Below are 20,522 nucleotides of genomic sequence, written 5' to 3' on the forward strand. Positions count from 1 at the left end.
CATTTCTTGAGACCGTCAAAAAAAAAAAATGGAATCTTACATTACATAACTTTTTAAGACTGGCTTCTTTTATTCAACATTAATGGCCCTGAGATCCAACCAAGTTGATGCGAGAATCAGTAGTTTATTATTATAATTATTACTGATGAGTAGAGGAGCCTGGGAGGCTACAGTCCATCGGGTCGCTGAGGGTCAGACACGATTGAGCGACTTCACTTTCACTTTTCACTTTCATGCATTGGAGAAGGAAATGGCAACCCACTCTAATGTTCTTGCCTGGAGAATCCCAGGGACGGGGGAGTCTGGTGGGCTGCCATCTATGGGGTCGCACAGAGTCAGACACGACTGAAGCGACTTCACAGCAGCGGCAGCAGCAGGGTTCCGTTGTATAAATATACCAGTTTGTTTATCTACTCACCCACTGAATTGAATCGCTTACAGTTTGGGGGATTATGAATCGGACTGCTCTAAACATTTGTGTACAGCTTTTTAGTGAACATAAATGTTCATTTCTCTAGGGTAAATACTAAGAGATGTGTCATGTTTAACTGGGTACATGCTTAGCTTCATAAGAAACTGCTAATCTGTTTCCCAGAGTGACTGAACCATTCTGTATTTCTCCTTGTAATCATGGTGCAGATTCTTGCTGGCATTTGATATCATCAGCTTTATTGAGGTGTAACTCACATACCATACAATTCACCATTCAAAGCGAACAGATGAGTTTTATTATATTTGCAGATACTTGCAACCATCATCACAGTTAGTTTTAGAACATTTTTCTTCACCTCAGAAATAAATCTTGGGGTCTTCCCAAGTGGTCCAGGGGTTAAGACTCCCACCTTTCAATGCAGAGGGTGAGGGTTCAATCCCTGGTCAGGGAACCAAGGTGCCACATGCTGTGAAGTGAGAACAAAAATTTAGAAAAAAAAATAAAAATAAATCTTGTATCCATGAACTCTTAACCTATGACCTCCCATTCCCTTCACTTCCTCCCTTTCACCCCCAGCCTAAGCACCACCGATCTACTATATATTTCCATAGATTTGCCTATTATGGACATTTCCTATAAATGGAATAGAAAATGTGACATTTTCTTTCATTTAGCACACAGTTTTCAAGGTTCATTCATGTTGCAGAATGTGTCAATACTTCATTCTGTTGTCAATATTTCATTGTATTTTACAGCCAAATTATATCCCATGGTATAGAAATACTATGTTTTGTCTATCTCGTCCTTGATTGATTAACAGCAGTTCTGTTCAGTTCAGTCGCTCAGTCGTATCCAACTCTTTGCCACCCCATGGGCTGCAGCACGCCAGGCGTCCCTGTCCATCACCAACTCCTGGAGCCTACTCAAACTCATGTCCATCACATCAGTGATGCCATCCAACCATCTCATCCTGTCGTCCCCTTCTCCTCCCACCTTTAATCCTTCCCAGCATCAGGATCTTTTCCAATGAGTCAGTTCTTCACATCAAGTGGCCAAAGTATTGGAGCTTCAGCTTCAGCTTCAGCATCAATCCTTTCAATGAATATTCAGGACTGATTTCCTTTAGGATGGACTGGTTGGATCTCCTTGCAGTCCAAAGGACTCACAAGAGTCTTCTCCAGTGCCACAGTTCAAAAGCATCAGTTTTTCGGTGCTCAGCTTTCTTTATAGTCCAACTCTCACATCCATACATGACTACTGGAAAAACCATAGCATTGTCTAGATGGATCTTTGTTGGTAAAGTAATGTCTCTGCTTTTTAATATGCTGTCTAAGCTGGTCATAGCTTTTCTTCCAAGGAGTAAGCGTCTTTTAATTTCATGGCTACAGTCACCATCTGCAGTGATTTTGGAGCCCAAGAAAATAAAGTCTGTCACTGTTTCCACTGTTTCCCCATCTATTTGCCATGAAGTGATGGGACCGGATGCCATGATCTTAGTTTTCTGAATGTTGAGCTTTAAGCCAACTTTTTCATTCTTCTCTTTCACTTTCATTAAGAGGCTCTTTAGTTCTTCTTCACTTTCTGCCATAAGGGTGGTGTCATCTGCATATCTGAGGCTATTGATATTTCTCCTGGCAATCTTGATTCCAGCTTGTGCTTCCTCCAGCCAGGCATTTGGCATGACGTACTCTGCATATAAGTTAAATAAGCAGGGTGACAATACACAGCCTTGATGTACTCCTTTTTCTATTTGGAACCATCTGTTGTTCCATGTCCAGTTCTAACTGTTGCTCCCTGACCTGCATACAGATTTCTCAGGAGGCAGGTCAGGTGGTCTGGTATTCCCATCTCTTTCAGAATTTTCCAGTTTGTTGTGATCCACACAATCAAAGGCTTTGGCATAGTCAATAAAGCAGAAATAGATGTTTTTCTGGAACTCTCTTGCTTTTTCAATGATCCAACGGATGTTGGCAATTTGATCTCTGGCTCCTCTGCCTTTTCTAAATCCAGCTTGAACATCTGGAAGTTCACAGTTCATGTACTGTTGTGGCCTGGCTTGGAGAATTTTAAGCATTACTTTGCTAGCGTGTGAAATGAGTGCAATTGTGCAGTAGTTTGAGCATTCTTTGGCATTGCCTTTCTTTGGGATTGGAATGAAAACTGACCTTTTCCAGTCCTGGGGCCGCTGCTGAGTTTTCCAGATTTGCTGGCATATTGAGTACAGCACTTTCACAGCATCATCTTTCAGGATTTGAAATAGCTCAACTGGAATTCCATCACCTCCACCATCTTTGTTCGTAGTGATGCTTCCTAAGGCCCATTTGACTTCACATTCCAGGATGTCTGGCTCTAGGTGAGTGATCACACCATCATGATTATCTGGTATGAAGATCTTTTTTTGTATGGTTCTTCTGTGTATTCTTGCCACCTCTTCTTAATATCTTCTGCTTCTGTTAGGTCCATACCATTTCTGTCCTTTATTGTGCTCATCTTTGCATGAAATATTCCCTTGGTATCTCTAATTTTCTTGAAGAGATCTCTGCTGCTGCTGCTGCTAAGTCGCTTCAGTCATGTCCGACTCTGTGCGACCCTATAGATGGCAGCCCACCAGGCTCCCCCTTCCCTGGGATTCTCCAGGCAAGAACACTGGAGTGGGTTGCCATTTCCTTCTCCAATGCATGAAAGTGAAAAGTGAAAGTGAAGTCACTCAGTCGTGTCTGACTCTTAGCGACCACATGGACTGCAGCCCACCAGGATCCTCTCTCCATGGGATTTTCCAGGCAAGAGTACTGGAGTGGGGTGTCATTGCCTTCTCCAAAAGAGATCTCTAGCCTTTCCCATTCTATTGTTTACCTCTATTTCTTTGCACTGATCATTGAGGAAGGCTTTCTTATCTCTTCTTGCTATTCTTTGGAACTCTGCATTCAAATGGGGATATCTTTCCTTTTCTCTTTTTCTTTTTGCTTCTCTTCTTTTCACAGCTATTTGTAAGGCCTCCTCAGACAGCCATTATGCTTTTTTGCATTTCTTTTTCTTGGAGATTGTCTTGATTCCTGTCTCCTGTACAATGTCATGAACCTCCATCCATAGTTCTTCAGGCACTCTGTCTATCAGATCTAATCCCTTGAATCTATTTGTCACTTCCACTATATAATCATAAGGGGTTTGATTTAGGTCTTACCTGAATAGTTTAGTGGCTTTCCCTACTTTATTTAATTTAAGTCTGAATTTGGCAATAAGAAGTTCATGATCTGAACCACAGTCAGCTCCTGGTCTTGTTTTTGCTGACGGGTATAGAACTTCTCCATCTTTGACTGCAAAGAATATAATCAATCTGATTTCAGTATTGACTATCTGGTGATGTCCATGTGGAGAGTCTTCTCTTGTGTTGTTGGAAGAGGGTGTTTGCTATGACCAGTGCGTTCTCTTGGCAAAACTCTGTTAGCCTTTGCCCTGCTTTGTTTTCTACTCCAAGGCCAAATCTGCCTGTTACTCCAGGTAGCTCTTGACTTCCTACTTTTGTGTTCCAGTCCCCTATAATGAAGAGGACTGACAGCAGGATTCTATCCACCTTTTTGCAGTTGTGGTAATCTTTCGGTGAGCATTTGTGTACAAGTGTTTTTGTGGATATATGTTTTCATTTCTCTTGGATATATACCTAGGAGTGGGGCTGTTTGTTCATATGGTAACTCTTATTTTGTTTTTGTAATTGTAGCCTCAGACTCAGTAATTTTAAAAATACTTTATTTATTTTTGGCTGTGCTGGGTCTTTGTTGCTGTGCAGACTTTTCTCTGGTTGCAGCTATTAGGGCTACTCTCTCGTTGTGGTGCGTAGGCTTCTCATTGCGATGGTGACTCTTGGTGCGGAGCTTAGGCTTTAGGGCACGGGGGCTCGGTAGTTGCTACTCCTGGGCTCTAACACAGGCTCAGTAGTTGTGGCACATGGGCTTAGTTGTTCCGCAGCATGTGGGATCTTCCTGGATCAGGAATTGAACTCATGTCTCCAGCGTTGGCAGGCAGATTCTTTACCACTGAGCCAAGTATCAGGCTACCAAGGAAGCCTGGTACTCTATTTTCAATCCTTTGAGGAACTGTCAGAATGTTTTTCAGGGACTTCCCTGGTGGTCCAGTGGTTAAGACTCCGTGCTCCCAATGCAGGGGGCACAGGTTCAATCCCTGGTTGGGGAACTAGATCCCACACGCTGCAATGAAAGCTCCCACACGTGGCAACGAAGACCTGGCACAGCTAAATAAATGAATAAATACTTTTTTAAAAAAAGAATGTTTTTCAAAGTGGCTGCACTATTTTTTATTCTCAGCAGTAAATGAAGGTTGCAATTCTCCACCATCCTCATCAGTACTTGTCATTATTTGACTCTCTTATTACAGCCGTTCTGAGTGGGAAGTGGTGTCTCATTGTGGTTCTTGGTGTGCATTTTCCTAATGACTAATGATGTTGAGTATATTTTCATGTGCTTGCTGACTCTTTGTATGTCTTCTTGGGAGAAACATTTGTTCAAGTTCTTGACTTATTTTTACTATTAGGTTGTTGAATTGTGCACATTCTTTACATGTTCTGGATACAAGTCTTTCATCACATATATTATTTGAAAATATTTTCTCCCATTCTGTGGGTTATCTTTTCAGTCTTGAAAATGACCTTTGATGTATAAAACTTAAATTTTGATGAAGTCCAGTTTCTGTCCTTTCTTGTGAACTCAGGGAGTTGGTGATGGACAGGGAGGCCTGGCGTGCTGCGATTCATGGGGTCGCAGAGTCGGACACGACTGAGCGACTGATCTGATCTGATCTTGTGTTACCTGTGCTTTCGGCATCATATTTAAGAACTCCCTGCCAAATCTAAGGTCATGCAGATTTGCCCCCATGTTCTCTTCTAAAACTTTTACAGTTTTAGCTCTTCAACTTAGGTCTTTAATCTATTTTTGAATTAATTTTCATCTATGGTGTGAAGGGTCCAACTTCATTCTTTTGGATGTGGATATTCAGTTGTCACAAAGCCATTTTTTGGAAACTGTTTTTTTTTCCCTAGTCAATGGTCATGGCATTTTTGTTGAACATCAATTGATTATAGGTATATGAGTGCATTTCTGGACTCCTAATTCTATTCTACTGATGAACACAACTATCCTTGTGCTGGGCTTCCCTGATACTCAGTTGGAAAAGAATCCACTTGCAATGCAGGAGACCCTGGCTTGATTCCTGGGTCAGGAAGATCTGCTGGTGAAGGGATGGGCTACCCACTCCAGTATTCTTAGGCTTCCCTTGTGGCCTAAGATTCTGGTAAAGAATTCTGGTAAATAATCCACCTGCAAGAATTCTGGTAAAGAATCCGCCTGCAATGCAGGAGACCTGGGTTCAATCCCTGGGTTGGGAAGATCCCCTGGAGAAGGGAAAAGCTACCCATTCCAATATTCTGGCCTGGAGAATCCCATGGACTGTATAGTGAATGGGGTCACAAAGAGTCGGACACGACTGAGCAACTGACTTTCACTTTCATCCTTATGCCACTGCTTTGATTACTATTGGTTTGCATTAAATTTTTAAATCAGAAAGTGAGAATACTCAAATTTTATTTTTATTTTTTGACTATGTTGGCTATTCTGGGTCCCTTGCAATTCCATATGAATTTTAAGACAAAAATTTTCATTTCTGCAAAAACACTCCTTGGAATTTTGTTAAGAATGGCAATGAATATGTAGATTACTTTGGGAAATATTGCGATCTTAACAATATTAAATCTTCCATCTGTGAACACAGGCTTTCTTTCCATTTATTTAGGTCTTCTTTTTTGTTCAGTTATATTATCTTTTACAATTGCACACTAACCTGTTCTGGTGCTTTTTGTTTGTTTGGATAATATATACCATATTCACTTGTGTTCGACCTGAAGAACTTTTACTAGGATTTTTTGTAAGGCAGCTCTGCTAACACATTTCTGTTTTTGATCTGACAGAGCTTTTATTTTTCCTTTTATTTTTGAAAGAAGATTCTGCCATCTTAGGATGCTAGGTGGACTATTTTTCTTTGCACACCTTGAACATGTTATCCCACTGCATTTGACTTCCATTGTTTCTAAGGAGAAGCTAATTATTTTCTTCTTGGTATTCCCTGGTAAGTGATGTGTCTTTTTTTTTTTGCACTGCTTTCAAGATTTTCTCCTTGTCTTCAGATCTCAACATTTTTACTGTGATTTGTCTATTTGTGGATCTCCTTGTATTTATCATATTTGGAGTTTGGTGAACATCCTCAATGTATAGATTATTATTTTCATCAATAAATTTGGGAAGTTTTTCAAAATTATTTCTTTGAATATTTTTTCTACTCCTTTCTCCATCTCCTTTCCTTCTGGTACTTCATTATGCATCTGTTGGCTTAGTGGCATCCCAAACATTTCTGAGATGTTCATTTTTCTTCATTCTTTTTTCTCTCTGCTCTTCAGGTTGCATCATCTCTATCAACTTATCTTCAAACTTGCTGATTCTTTCTTCCACCAGTTGAAATGTACCCTCCAGCCTGTCTAGTGAGTTTTCATTTCCATTATTATACCTTTCAATTCCCAAATGACCATTGGTTCTGTTATATAATGTCTGTCTTTTTATTGACATAGTCTACATAATGCAGCATTATGTAGACTATTATATAGTCTAGTTATATAGACTATTATATAACTATTATATAGTCTACATAATGCAGCATCACATATTCCTTTACTTCTTTAATCATAGCTCCTTTCAGTTCTTGAACATATTTATAATGGCTAATTGAAGTTGTTTTCTGTTAGTTTTGACTTCTCTCTCTCTCAGGCAGTTTCTGTTGCCTGTTTTTTTTTTTCCCCCTGATATATGAGTTATACTTTCTTGTTTCTTTGAATGTCTTGTAATTTTTTTTGTTGGAAACTGGAGATTTTAGACAACATATTGTAGCAACTCTGGATACTGGTCTCCCATCCCTGGGACTCACTGTTTTCCCTTGCTTGTTCCCTGGGGTCATGACTGGCAGGATGAGTTTAGTGAGGTCTGTTTCCCCTCTTACCCTCCCTCCTTCTAGAAGGTGAAGCTTCCTATGGTGTTTCCTGGGAGCATATCCTTGCATAAGCCTGCAGTCTTCCTGGAATGACAGTAGTTTTTGTAAGATTTCAGTTCTTCTTTTTACATTTGTTAATCTTTTTTTATAACCCTGGATTTGGTATACCTTTATGAATGTTCCTTGAGCACTGGAAGAAAATGTCGTGTGGGAATGCTTTATAAATATTTATTGGATCCAGTTATTCAATGGTGTCTTTCATTTCTTCTACCTCTTTGGTGATTTTCATTCAACTAATTTTATCAGTGACTCTGGGAGGAATACTGGAGTTTCCAACTGTAACTGTGCATTTGTCTACTGTTCTTTCTGTTCTCAGCTTTTGCCAACAGCTATTTTGATGCTTATTGATTTGATGTGTATACATTTAGGATTATTACATGTTCCTCTTGAATCAACATTTTATCACTCTATTATACCTCTTTTTACCCTTAATAATTGCTTTGCTCTAAAGTCTACTTGTTTCATATTAATAGAGCTATTCTACCTTTCTTTTAATATTTGCATAGAATATCTTATTTCAGCCTTTTACTTATAACTTAACTGTGTCATTGTATTTGAAGTGAGTTTCTTGCAGGCAGCTTACACTGTGTCATATATTTGTTTGTTTGTTTTCCCGTTTATTCTGACAATATATTTCACTTTTACTTGATATATTTGAACCGTTTATCTTCAATGTCATTTTTGGAGTTTTGGATTTAGGAATTTCATTTTGTTATTTTTCCCTCTTTGTTCCCTCTATTTTTTTTTCAATTCTCTGGTCTTCATTTCTTGCCTTCTTTTGTGTTATTGGAACATTTCAAAATATTCCATTTTAATTTGTCTATGTTGACTCATTCTTAGACAATTTAGAGGCTGCTTTAGGGATTACAGTATACATACTTAATTTTTCAGTTTACTTCAAATCAGTATTTTACCACTTTGAATAAAATGTAGGAATCCTTACTATTATATAGATCTCTCTAACATCTGATTTTTGATAGGTACATATTTAAAATGACTCTATAGTATAGCATAATATTTATGTATCATAATTTAAAATGTAGTTCAAGAATTATTATGTTAAATTGAATATCCTTGAGATATTACATTTTTTAAAGGTTCAAAAGGTTGCTTTTGCCTTTTAATTTTGCTCTAAAGTCTGTCAAAAATCACTTTGTCTTTTTGCATGGGTCTCTTTTTGGCCTCTGGTTTTGTTCTGCTGCCTTAATTACCATAGTTTTACTAAAAGTAGGTCTTCCAGTCAGGCAGCGTGATTCCTCTAATTTATTCTTTTTAAAAATGACTTGGCCATTCTAGTTCCTTAGCCTTTCTATACATATTTTAGAATCAACTCATTTATAGCTACAAAAATTCTGCTGGGATTGTGATTTATATTGCCTAAATTCCATATGAAACTAATTTATCCACTAAAAAATATGTTTATCTGGGAATTAAATAATTTTTATAGCCCTATAAATCCTCTGGAGTCATGGTTTATCACTCCTTTAATATACTGATAGACTCAACTTTGAATATTTCACTGATAACTTTTTTGCCTGTGTATTTGTAAATAAAGTTAACCTAGATAGTGTTTTGTTTAGTTTCTGTTTTTGGACATCCTACATAAAGGTTTTGCTAGTATGACTAAGGTAGCTTCATTGGATGGTTTGGAATATTTTCCATCTTTTTCTATGATCTGGAATGGTTTGATGGAAGAATTACACCTTTTTCCCATAGACCTTCTGAGTCTCTTCATATACAAAATATCTTCCCTTGACAGGTGGTTGGTTTTTTGTCCGGGGGTAGGATTCTTGAGATTCTGCCCTCTTTCAGTCGCCCTTAAACATCTTCTCACAATCTTACCTCCAGTATTGCAGGCAAGGTGGCTAATGCCAGCCAATCTTTTTTTCCATTGGAAGTAATTTGTCGTTTCTTTCTATAAGCATGTAGTATTTTCTTTTCCATAATTGGAATTCAAGAATCTCATCAGGAAATATAAATGGGAGGTTTGAGTTTTTTGAAAAAAAATTATGATTAATTTTATTTGGGGTTCTGTCACTCTTATAACATGAAGACTCAAAACATTTTTATTCCCAGAGAGATTTTCTTTTATGATTTCCTTCCTTTTTTACCACTTCCTTATTTGTTCCCCTTTTCCCTTCTAGTGATCTTTTATTACTCACATTCACATATCCTGGCCTGTCCTCCAAGTCTCTTTTCTTAGTTCCTTATGAATTCCACATCATTTATAAAATACTTCTTCCACTTGACCTTCCAAAACAGTAATTTGATTCTCTACAGAGACTATTTCTTCTCAATTTGTCTACTGAACCTGTAATTTCAGAAATAAGCATTCTAGTTCTAGAAAATGTTTTTGGTTGTGTTAACTTGAGTGCTCTTGGGAGCTTTCTCTCGCTTTTGGTTTAAGTTCATCTTTCTCTTCCATTAGCTCTCTTTTGACAGTATTCATCTCTCCTACTTGTTAAATTTAGTCTTCTCCCTCAGGTTGCTGTACTTCCTTAATTTGGCAGTTCTCAACCTTGGCCACACATGAGAATTACTCCAGGAGGTTTAAAAAATCCCCAAGCCCAGGACACAGTGAAACCAATTAATGAAGAATCTCTAGGGGCAGAATTCAAGCATCATTAACTTTTAAGCCTCCCCAGGGGGTTCCAACTTTTCCCCAAGTGTAAGTATCTCTCTCTTAAATGGTTCTCACTCATCTCTGGGTGGGTATCCTTTAGAATTCGTAGAGGTTATAATTCTGGTGTTTCAACTGGCTATTTTCCTCTAATGAGGTGGGGGTGAAAAACCTGGAAAAGTGCTCACTCTACTGGAAAATGGCAGAAACCTCTCTGTCCCTGGATCTCTTTGGGGACAAGTCATAGCACCCCCTCCCCACCCCCTCCCACCACAGTCCACGGGGATTGTGTCATTGCATTTCCATGTGAATTTCCCCTCTGGATTCACATGACTCTGTGGAGTAGACAGGCTTTCTGAGGGTGAACTGGGCCAGGCAAAGACCTTTTCTTTTAATGTGACCTTTGGTTGTACTCGGTGAGTCATGTTGTTCCAGATGGGAAGATGAGAAGATGGGAATGGAGGTGAATATCCATGCATGTAAGCAGCCACCCTTGCAGAATCCCCTCTAAGAATCTTCTTGGTAATTAAAACTTTATCACAATTTAGATTTTTAGGATCAGATGATTAGTGTAAATGTCAAATATCTGTAGCCTTGAGTTTCTAAAAACATCCATGTATATATACAAAACAACATGGATGAATCTCATACGCATTATGCTCGGTGAAAGGAGACAGACTCACGAGACTGCACACGGTATGATTCCATCTATATGACGTTCTGGGAAAGACAAACCACTGGGATAGAAAACCGATCAGTGGTTGCCAGAGTAGAGAGTCAGGAAAGGGTGCTGGCTACAGAGGGGCACTGGAGGGAAATTAGAGGTGACGGAGCTATTCTGCATTTTGACTGTGGTGGTAACATCATTATATGTATATGTCAAAACTCATAGAACTATGCACTAAAAATAGTACTTTTTAAAAAAATTGAAGTACAGTTGATTCACAGTGTTGTGCCAATCTCTGCTGTATAGCAAAATGATTCAGTGATGCCCATATACACACTCTTTTTAAAATCCTTTCCATTATGGTTTATCACAGGATATTGAATATAGTTCCTGTGTTCTACAGTAGGACCTTGTCTATCCATTCTAAATGTAATAGTTTGCATCTGTAAATCCAAACTCCTGGTCCACCCCTCTCCCTATCCATCCCCCTTGGCAACCACAAGTCTATTCGCTGTGTCTGTGAGTCTGTTTCTTTTCCATATAGTTTCATTCGTGTCATATTTTAGATTCCACATATAATTGATATCATTTGCTATTTGTTTTTCTCTTTCTGACTTAACTTCACTTTGTATGATAATCTCTAGAAAATGGCATCCTTGCTGAAAATGGCATCCTTTTATTCCTTTTTATAGCTGATTATTATTCAAAAATGGTACATATTATTGCATGTAAATTATACCTCCGTAAACATTCCTGGAGAAAAACTTCATGTACCTCTTACACTGTATTGAGATTTTTGCAAATTCCCCGAAACCTCACAGACTTTCCAACCTTCATCCATTCTGTGTGTCTTGCTAAGGAATTCCCATTTAACTTTTATGACTTGGGTTAGATTCTTCCTCTTCTGGGAAGCCTTCCAGGTCTGCCAGTTTCCTCCTTGTGGCACTCTAATATCCAGTGCTTTCCACCCTTCCAGTGTTCCTTCCGTGGTGTGTCAGGAGCTGGTCTCTGTGTCTGTATTGCCTGAAATACTCTAAGTCAACGAAAGCTTGGATTTAATCTCATTTATCATGTGTGCCTGGAGAAGGCAATGGCACCCCACTCCATACTCTTGCCTGGAAAATCCCATGGACAGAGGAGCCTAGTAGGCTGCAGTCCATGGGGTCGCTAAGAGTCGGACACGACTGAGAGACTTCACTTTCACTTTTCACTTTCATGCATTGGAGAAGGAAATGGCAACCCACTCCAGTGTTCTTGCCTGGAGAATCCCAGGGACGGGGGAGCCTGATGGGCTGCCATCTATGGGGTCACACAGAGTCGGACACGACTGAAGCGACTTAGCAGGAGCAGCATCATGTGTCCCTATCACCTCACTCAGTACTAGGTATTGAGTCACCTACAACTTACTAAAGGCAAGGTAGCTACCACCTAACACATATACCTATTGTTGTGAGCTGTGTTTCCAGGAATCTTCCAAGAAGCCCTTTAAAAAAAAATCAGAAAATGTCCCAGAAATTACTAAATCTTTGCACTGGAGCACATGTGTCTTGGTTGGGGAGCTCACAAATCAGCCATGAATGTTCAGCCTGAGAGGGGCTACCTAGAGGAAGATATTTAAAGAAGATAGAAGTGAGTTCCCTGAAAATCTATGGTCCATAACACCACATCCATTTTTATAGTTGCAATCAACAAGAAAGCTTGTTCTATTTGCTTTCCTTGCTTGATAATATAATTTCAGACATGGATGAAAAATGCTTTCAGCACTAGAATCAATACTTCTGATTACGGCTGCTTTTGTGCTCGTCTCTCCCCAGTGGAAACATAGCCAGGAAAGATAGGAAGATCTATGGAAAGCCTACAACCCTGATTTTTTTTATCTCTTCCAAAGTTGTCTGTTCTCATCAAATGCTGCATTTATTTTGAAGAATTTGAAGGCAGCCTAGGGCTCACAGAAGAGACATGGTAACTTGGAGGCATTTGCTATATGAGCTGTGCTACCTGAAAAACTACAGACCCATTCACCCACCTCTGCTACAGAATCACATCTTTCCCTTCAGATTCCACACCAAAGGCATCTTCTGAAAGCTCTTAGTGTAGTTGAGAGGTGCTCCATTGTCCTCTTAATCTCTGCTCCCAAGGAATTCTTGTTCAGGATGGAAGAGGAAACACTTCCATTGGGAGAAGGGGCCTCTGCCTCCCCCAAGGGCTGAAGTCCACTGAAGGGCTGCAATCTCAAGCCAAACAATTCAGGTGAGCAAGAAATGCCACTTCCTCTAACTTGTCTTTAATTGAGTTAATTTCCCTTTTATGTTTGGCCGGGCTGCGGGAGCTTGTGCTTGGTCATTTCAGAGTTTTTCTTCATTTTATTTCAGGATTTCATCTCAGTTCTAGGAAACTACAGAGGGCCAAGGTGTCCGGAGATGAGGGATCAAGGGAAGCCGTGCACTTTTGATTTGTAATATGAAATATGTATATTGGTCTTTGACCCTGGTTCCTTCCACAGGGCTCCTGAAACCCTTGTAATTTCCTGATTCATAGGAGCATCTTTTGTTTAAATGAGGTGACTGGGTGAGATCCTGGAGCAGGGCTGGTCGATAGAAAGAATGAGCCATGATTAGAAGCTTGGAATTTTCAGTTCATCCTCCACCTTCCAGATAAGGGGGAAGGACCGACAATGGAGTCAGTGATCCATCATATTAAAGGATGAAGCTGCCATAAAATCCCCAAAACGGGGTTGGAGAGCTTCTGGGTTACATCCACATGGGGGATGATGCACCCCAACTCCACAGGGACAGAGGCTGTCCTGTGCTCAGGACCCTCCCAGATCTCACCTAAGTTTCCTTTCATTCAGCTCTTCATCCATATATTTTATCATATACTTTAATAAACTGCCAAACGTAAGTTCTTTGAGCTCCTTGAACAAGTTGATTGAACCTGAGGAGGAGGTCGTTGGACCCTCTGATTTGTAGCCAGATTGGATGGAAGTTGTGGGTCACCTGGCGACCTCCTGCCTGAGATTGGTCTCTGAGGTGGGGTGGGAGAAGTCTCTTGGGACTGAGCCTTTAACTTGTGCGATCTGAAAGTATTTCCAGGCAGATGGTACTAGAATTGGGTCAAACTGTAAGACACCTAGCTGGTGTCACAGAGAATTGCTTGGGGTGGGGCAAAACCTGGACACATTTGGTGGCAGAGTGAAGTGGTTTGTGTGTAAAACAGGAAAGAAAGATGTTATAAGGAAGAGCTGGGTTTTTCCCTCCATAGGTGGAAAGCTGAGTTTTCCTTCTTAGAGACACATTCCATTCTCTGGTCTTATTTCTCTATCATGTATTTCATTCCATGTGGCTCTTGTCCACTGACTCCTGCAGGTCACTGACCTCCAGCTCCATCACTGTGTCCTCTTTCAACTGCTGGATGCATCTCTTTCTGTCACCATCACACAGAACTTCTTGCTATTACTGTGTAAGGGGCCTCTGAGCTTCTCTTGACCCACTACTTAGATGCTCAAGAGCTAGTGTGTCTCTTCCTCTTCCTAATCCCATGATATGGCCCCATTCATACAACCTCATCTAAACCAATAACCTCCCAAAGACCTCACCTCCAAATACCATCACAGCCTCATCTCTGTCTTAGGCCCTGGAGGCATTTGATAAGCCATGCAGTTCCCAAGTCCATCAGGGACCGAGACACAAGGTCTTTGGCTCTTTGTGGTCCTGGTTGAGGTCCCCAACCCCTAATTCACCTAAGTGGAGATGGATGGGTTGTGAGGTTCAAGTTCCTGTCTCAGGAAAGCCACAGGACTCTAGGCCACTAGATGCCATATATATATATTCAAATCATATGAAATTTCCAATTTTATTTGTCCAAACTGGTTTCATAGTAGCAACTTCATACTAAGTTGAATTAAATAGAATAAATGCAATGTGGGCTAAACCTACCAAATCACAATACACAAGTTTCAGTCTGTCCACCAACTTTGCAAAGATTCCTGTTGAAATGTTTCTGGCAAAGTGGATTCCCCCTTGATGACCTTGATGACAAACAAACCAAGTTTGCTTGTTCCTGCAAACTCATCAGAGGGTGTTGTGTTTGTGTATCTTGGACAAATCATTTCTAAGCTGGTGACATTCTCTGTTCGGAAGGTTGTTTAAAAGGTTATCAGAAGCTGTTCCAAGTTTTCAGAGTGTGGAGGGAGCAAGAGTTTTTACAGCAACACACATGATTAAAAAAAAATCACACAGTGTTGGGAACATACCCCCAACATCTTCGATGAAAATGCTGCCTTCAGAAGCACACGTCTCTTTTAAAAAACAATTTGTTTTCACTTCGCTTAAATGTCATCTTCACCTTGATTGGACATGTGTGGAACATCTTTTAAATAGAAATATGTGTTGATAGCAGAATGGTGACGGCCACTTGTCATCTCAGGGAAGGTCAGCAAACCTGAAGCACTTGTCTTTTACAAAAGAAATGTAGAACGCATCCTTAAGTCTGTCACATCTTTTAAACCCTTTGCTGTGAAATAACATACAAATCTGTATGGACCACAAGCGAGTTTCAAAGTGGGTCCCTTAGTCTGCTCAGGCTGCTGTAACAAAGTACCAGAGACTGGGTGGCTTAAGCACTGGAAATGTATGTCTTGCTGTGCTGGCAGTTGGGAGGTCCAAGATCAACGTGCGGGCAGACTCGTGGTGTCTGTTGAGGGTCTGTGTGCTGGCTTGCGGATGGCTGCCCTCTGGCTGTGTGCTTCTGCACTTCCGGCGGTTGGTGGTTGTGGAGACAGCACGTTCTCGTGTATCTTGCTCTTCTAATAAAGGCACGAAATCCATCAGGGGAGGTTCATGTCCATGACTTCACCTAAACCTGATGGTCTCCCAAGTCCTACCTTCAAATATCATCCACTGGGGGTTAGAACTTCAACATATGAATTTTGGGAACCACAAGCATCAGTTCATCACAGTCTCCTTCTATGATAAAGTATTATAAAAATTCTACTTCAAGGACGTCCCTAGCAGTCCAGTGATTAGGAGTGAGCACTTTTATTGCTGCAGCCCCAGGTTCAATCTCTGGTCTGGGAACAAAGATCTTGCAAGCTGCGACGTGCAGACCCCCACCAAAAGACACACAAAAATTCAACTTCATCTTAAAGGTCTTAATTTTATACGTCTGCCCATGTTGCTGACATCCTGTAGTCCTTGGCACACTTTTGGCTGCAACAAACTTACTGTAGGACTTTGCCTATGAATGAGGAATGAGTGTATCTTCCACGTAGTATTATCTTGACAGCCTCACCCCAGAATTCTCTTTTAATCTCATAAGACCTTGTATTTAATAACAAAAACTCAGTTGTCGAGACTGTATCTTTCCTTGCACATCTTTACTGTAGCTGCGCTCCGAAAGTACCTCTTGTGTATTTCATTACTGAAACCAATCTGTCAAACCCCAGACGCTGAAGCTTGTTAGCAACATCTGTGCTTGATCTGTTTATAACCTCCCGCACTGCCAGGCTCGTTCAAATGCTTGTTTCTTCAGTGGTGCATTCTCTGAGTGTCTGCTAACAAAGGAATGCATTTTAGTTTGTGACTGTATTGTTCTCAGTGCATTATTTCAGTCATTTTTTATTGTTGTTGGAGGACAAGTGTTGTGCCAAAGCTAAGTGATTTTCTGTCCATTCCTAACAAGATTCTTGAAACTTTGTAGAGTACCTGACAGAGACTTTAAATACCCATGAAAAACATAAGGCTTTGTCTTATTTCTGATGCTTTAAAAATGTCTTTCTTTAAAAAAAAATTATTAGGGTATAGTTGATTTACAATCTTTTGTTAGTTTTGGGTATACAGCAAAGTGAATCCGTTATACACATACACATATCTACTCTTTTTAGATTCTTTTCCCGTATAGACCATTATAGAATACTGAGCAGAGTTCCCTGTGATAAGGACCTACTGTAAAAATGTCTTTCTAAACAGGGTGGCCTCACTCAGCCATTCTCAATTTAAGTAAGTCCCACAGATAATGCTTGGAGAAATTTTTCTGAATTCCTCCAAGGGAAAAAGCAAACTAGCCTGTACCATTCTAGACGTCTAGGGAGAATGCAATCCACTACATTTAGCTGATGCTTTAGGGCATTAGAACTTAATTTCCTGGAACTCCGGTTGAGAAGGACTCAAAAAGTCTTCAGACAAAATATAACTTAGAAAGTGTCAGTCGCTCAGTCGTGTCTCTTTGCGACCCCATGGACTATAGTTTGCCAGGTTCCTCTGTCCATGGAATTCTCCAGGCAAGCATACTGGAGTGGGTTGCCATTCTCTTCTCCAGGAGATCTTCCCAACCCAGGTGTCCCACACTGCAGGCAGACTCTTTACCGTCTGAGCTACTGGGGAAGTCTGTTAGGCCTATTATTAGTAATAGTAGATACAATTGATTAGGATTCTGTGTTTCCACTGCAGGGGCACAGGTTCCATCCCTGGCTGGAGAACTAAGATCTCATACACTGAAGGGTGTAGTCAAGGGAAAAAAAAGAGGATAGATGCTCCAAAGCCCAGGTTCTTGGCATCATATCTCACAACTACCTATGTGGTTTCCTCCTTACCACCTGGTGTCGTCAGGGGTTGTACGGCTGTCTCCTCCACTGGACACCAGTTTTCTTGGAGATGGACATCTTTAGCTTTGATTCTTCCATTAATTGAAAATGTTGTTTACTTAGGTAAAGCATCTGTGTATAGAAGAAATTCAGTAAGTATTTTTAAAAATTAGATTGTTTCGATCTATAAACAAGAAGCCAAAAATGTAGATGACAAGGTAGATGATCGAACTCAGAGGTAAACATTCTTCCTCTTGTCATTTAGGGTCTGGGTGTTTTGAAACAAGAATTCTTGCCATGCTCACCAAAGCTATTCTCTCGACACCAGACTGGATACCACTCCAACCAGATGGAAGACCAAGTTTAATTTAAATCATGGATTTAAGATTCTCACGGACTTTCCTGAGTTTGCGCAGGAATACAAAGAAAAAGACTGGCAGGGACCAAGTGTCTCATGACAGTCCATCCTCCGACAGCGCGTCACTTCCCGGTGATTTGTCGGACTATTTGCATTTAAGAAAAGCATCTGCTCACTTGGTCTCTGGAATTTACTTTCATTCTCAACCCCATCCAGTCTGTCTCTCCCAGTGTCTAAAAATATCATCTTATTTTTGCTCCCCTTTCAACTTGAAACAGACATCGGATGCACACATTTCATACATTTACACCCAGAAGGCTGTGAGCAGAGGCATGCAGGGCAAGGGCGTGTTTAATCTTGAGAAGGAAATAGAATGTGTACACACCCGGCACACTGCAATGTTGTACCTCGGCTCAGGCTTGCACAGCCCCAACGCATGGTAGCAGCTGCCGAGACTTAGCTATGAATCTCCTTCATCGTCCGAGTCCTGTCAATGGGAATAACTGCTAAGGTTTTCTTGCTCCATAGACTCTGGGCCTAGCCAAGCCACTCACGGGGCTACCGGTTCAATCTCGTTTGCCGACCCCACTGGGGTAGCTATTTAATGATCAATTTACAGGGAGGAGAAATTGAAAGCCTTGTTCTCTGTTGGTGTCTTCCCTCCTCTGCTGGCCTTCTGGGGCCTTTGGAACGAAGCTTTGGTGACCGCCAGCTCCTGTTGGTCCCCAGAGTGACTTGATGGCAGGAGGATCGATCACTGGCAAACCCATCCCTTCTCAGGCTGTGAGCTATGTCCCTGTGCACTGGGCTTCTGCCTAAACCATGGGAAATCCTGAGGGCATAAGTCCTAGGCCCAGGGGTGGTGTCACTAGCAGGAGTCGAATGTCCCTAGGAGGGTCAGGCAATTCAGTAATTATCAGGTAATTCAATATTTACTGTCCATCCCCACGCCCCCAGAAACCAGGCTCCTGTAGCAAGAACCTGTGCATTTGCTTTTTTCTCATAGTTTTCAAGAAAAGGCAACATTTGTGCTATCTTCTCTCACGTACTCCAGTGATCTGAGGATGGCAGGTGGGCCATTCTTACATTTTACAAGGTGGCCTGGCTAGTTCCTCTTCCCCTCCCCCTTTCCTTCCCCGCTTCTCCTCCCTCTCCTCCTCCCTCCCTCCTCCTTCCCTACTCTCCCTTCCCCTACTTTTTTCTCTCTCCTCTTCCATTTTCAGTGAGTTTTGGTTAAAAACAAGAACACCTACGGCCTCTCAGGCACTGCTGGTTGAAGTCACATCTTTATTAGATGTAGTTTACATACATATGGCTTCCCTGGGGGCTCAGATGGTAAAGAATCTGCCTGCAGTGCAGGTGACCCAGGTTCTATCCCTGGGTCAGGTCCTCTGGAGAAAGGAATGGCGACCCGCTCCAGTATTCTTGCCTAGAGAATTCCATGGACAGAGGAGCCTGGCGGCCTTCAATAATATTAAAAAAAATATGAAAAATAAAAATATAAAGATCAAAGAGCTTGCTTATGTGTTTTTCCCCCCATACCTTGGCCTTGGGCAGAGAGAGGAGTTATTGCCAGGCATCCACCCAGGCACCCACTGAGTTTAGCAGGCTTCCCTAACCTGTAGGTCTCACCTCATTTTCTCATCCTCAGACCCAAAGTCACCACCCCCTGTCTTTCTAATCCCATATTGCAGGCGTTAAGGCAGCCTCCCTTGAACTTTCCCGTCTGCCAAGACCCCTAACACTGCGTCTTCTTGGATGTAACTGCTGGCTTTCAGTCTGAGCCTTGGTAGGGTTGTCCTTGTAGCCTCTAGTGTGTGTTATGGGCCTTGAAGAAAAACCACAGCTCTTTAGGTCTCTACATGTCCCTGTGGCATCTGAAATCGCCAGATTACCCAACTCTTTTGGACAGTGGTGTTGAATGTTCCTACTCAAGTGTTAGAGTGGATACAGCATACTCATGCATGTTTGTAATCCACTAGAGATCTCTTCAAGAAAATTAGAGATACCAAGGGAACATTTTATGCAAAGATGGGCTCAATAAAGGATAGAAATGGTACGGACCTAACAGAAGCAGAAGATATTAAGAAGAGGTGGCAAGAATACACAGAAGAACTATACAAAAAAGATCGTCATGACCCAGATAACCACTATGGTGTGATCACTCACCTAGAGCCAGACATCCTGGAATTCGAAGTCAAGTGGGCCTTAGAAAGCATTGCTATGAACAAAGCTAGTGGAGGTGATGGAATTCCAGTTGAGCTATTTCAAATCCTGAAAGATGATGCTGTGAAATATATAAATTATTATATAATATATAATATATTATATATATAATCAATATACCAGCAAATCTGGAAAACTCAGCAGTGGCCACAGGACTGGAAAAGGTCAGTTTTCATTCCAATCTCAAAGAAAGGCAATGCTAAAGAACGTTCAAACTACTGCACAATTGCACTCATCTCACACGCCAGCAAAGTAATGCTCAAAATTCTCCAAGCCAGGCTTTAACAATACATGCACTGTGAACTTCCAGATGTTCAAGCTGGATTTAGAAAAGGAAGAAGAACCAGAGATCAAATTGCCAACATCTGCTGGATCATCGATAAAACAAGAGAATTCCAGAAAAATATCTACTTTTGCTTTATTAACTATGCCGAAGCCTTTGACTGTGCAGATCACCACAAACTGTGGAAAATTCTTTAAGCAATGGGAATACCAGACCACCTGACCTGCCTCCTGAGAAATCTGTATGCAGGT

At 41.0% G+C, this 20,522-nt stretch overlaps 1 long non-coding RNA gene across 1 annotated transcript; it reads right to left on the reverse strand.

The window, feature by feature from the left end:
* Positions 1-658: 658 nt before the first annotated feature.
* On the reverse strand, positions 659-20,046 carry LOC139186387 (uncharacterized). Its single transcript, XR_011569931.1, has 3 exons — positions 19,932-20,046; positions 17,414-17,536; positions 659-899 (listed from the first exon to the last, which is right to left on the reverse strand). It is a non-coding gene; the product is annotated as an uncharacterized lncRNA (long non-coding RNA).
* Between the last annotated feature and the right edge of the window lie 476 nt (positions 20,047-20,522).

The sequence above is a fragment of the Bos indicus genome, chromosome 13 (genome assembly GCF_029378745.1).
Source record: "Bos indicus isolate NIAB-ARS_2022 breed Sahiwal x Tharparkar chromosome 13, NIAB-ARS_B.indTharparkar_mat_pri_1.0, whole genome shotgun sequence".
NCBI classification, from domain to species: Eukaryota; Metazoa; Chordata; class Mammalia; order Artiodactyla; family Bovidae; genus Bos; species Bos indicus.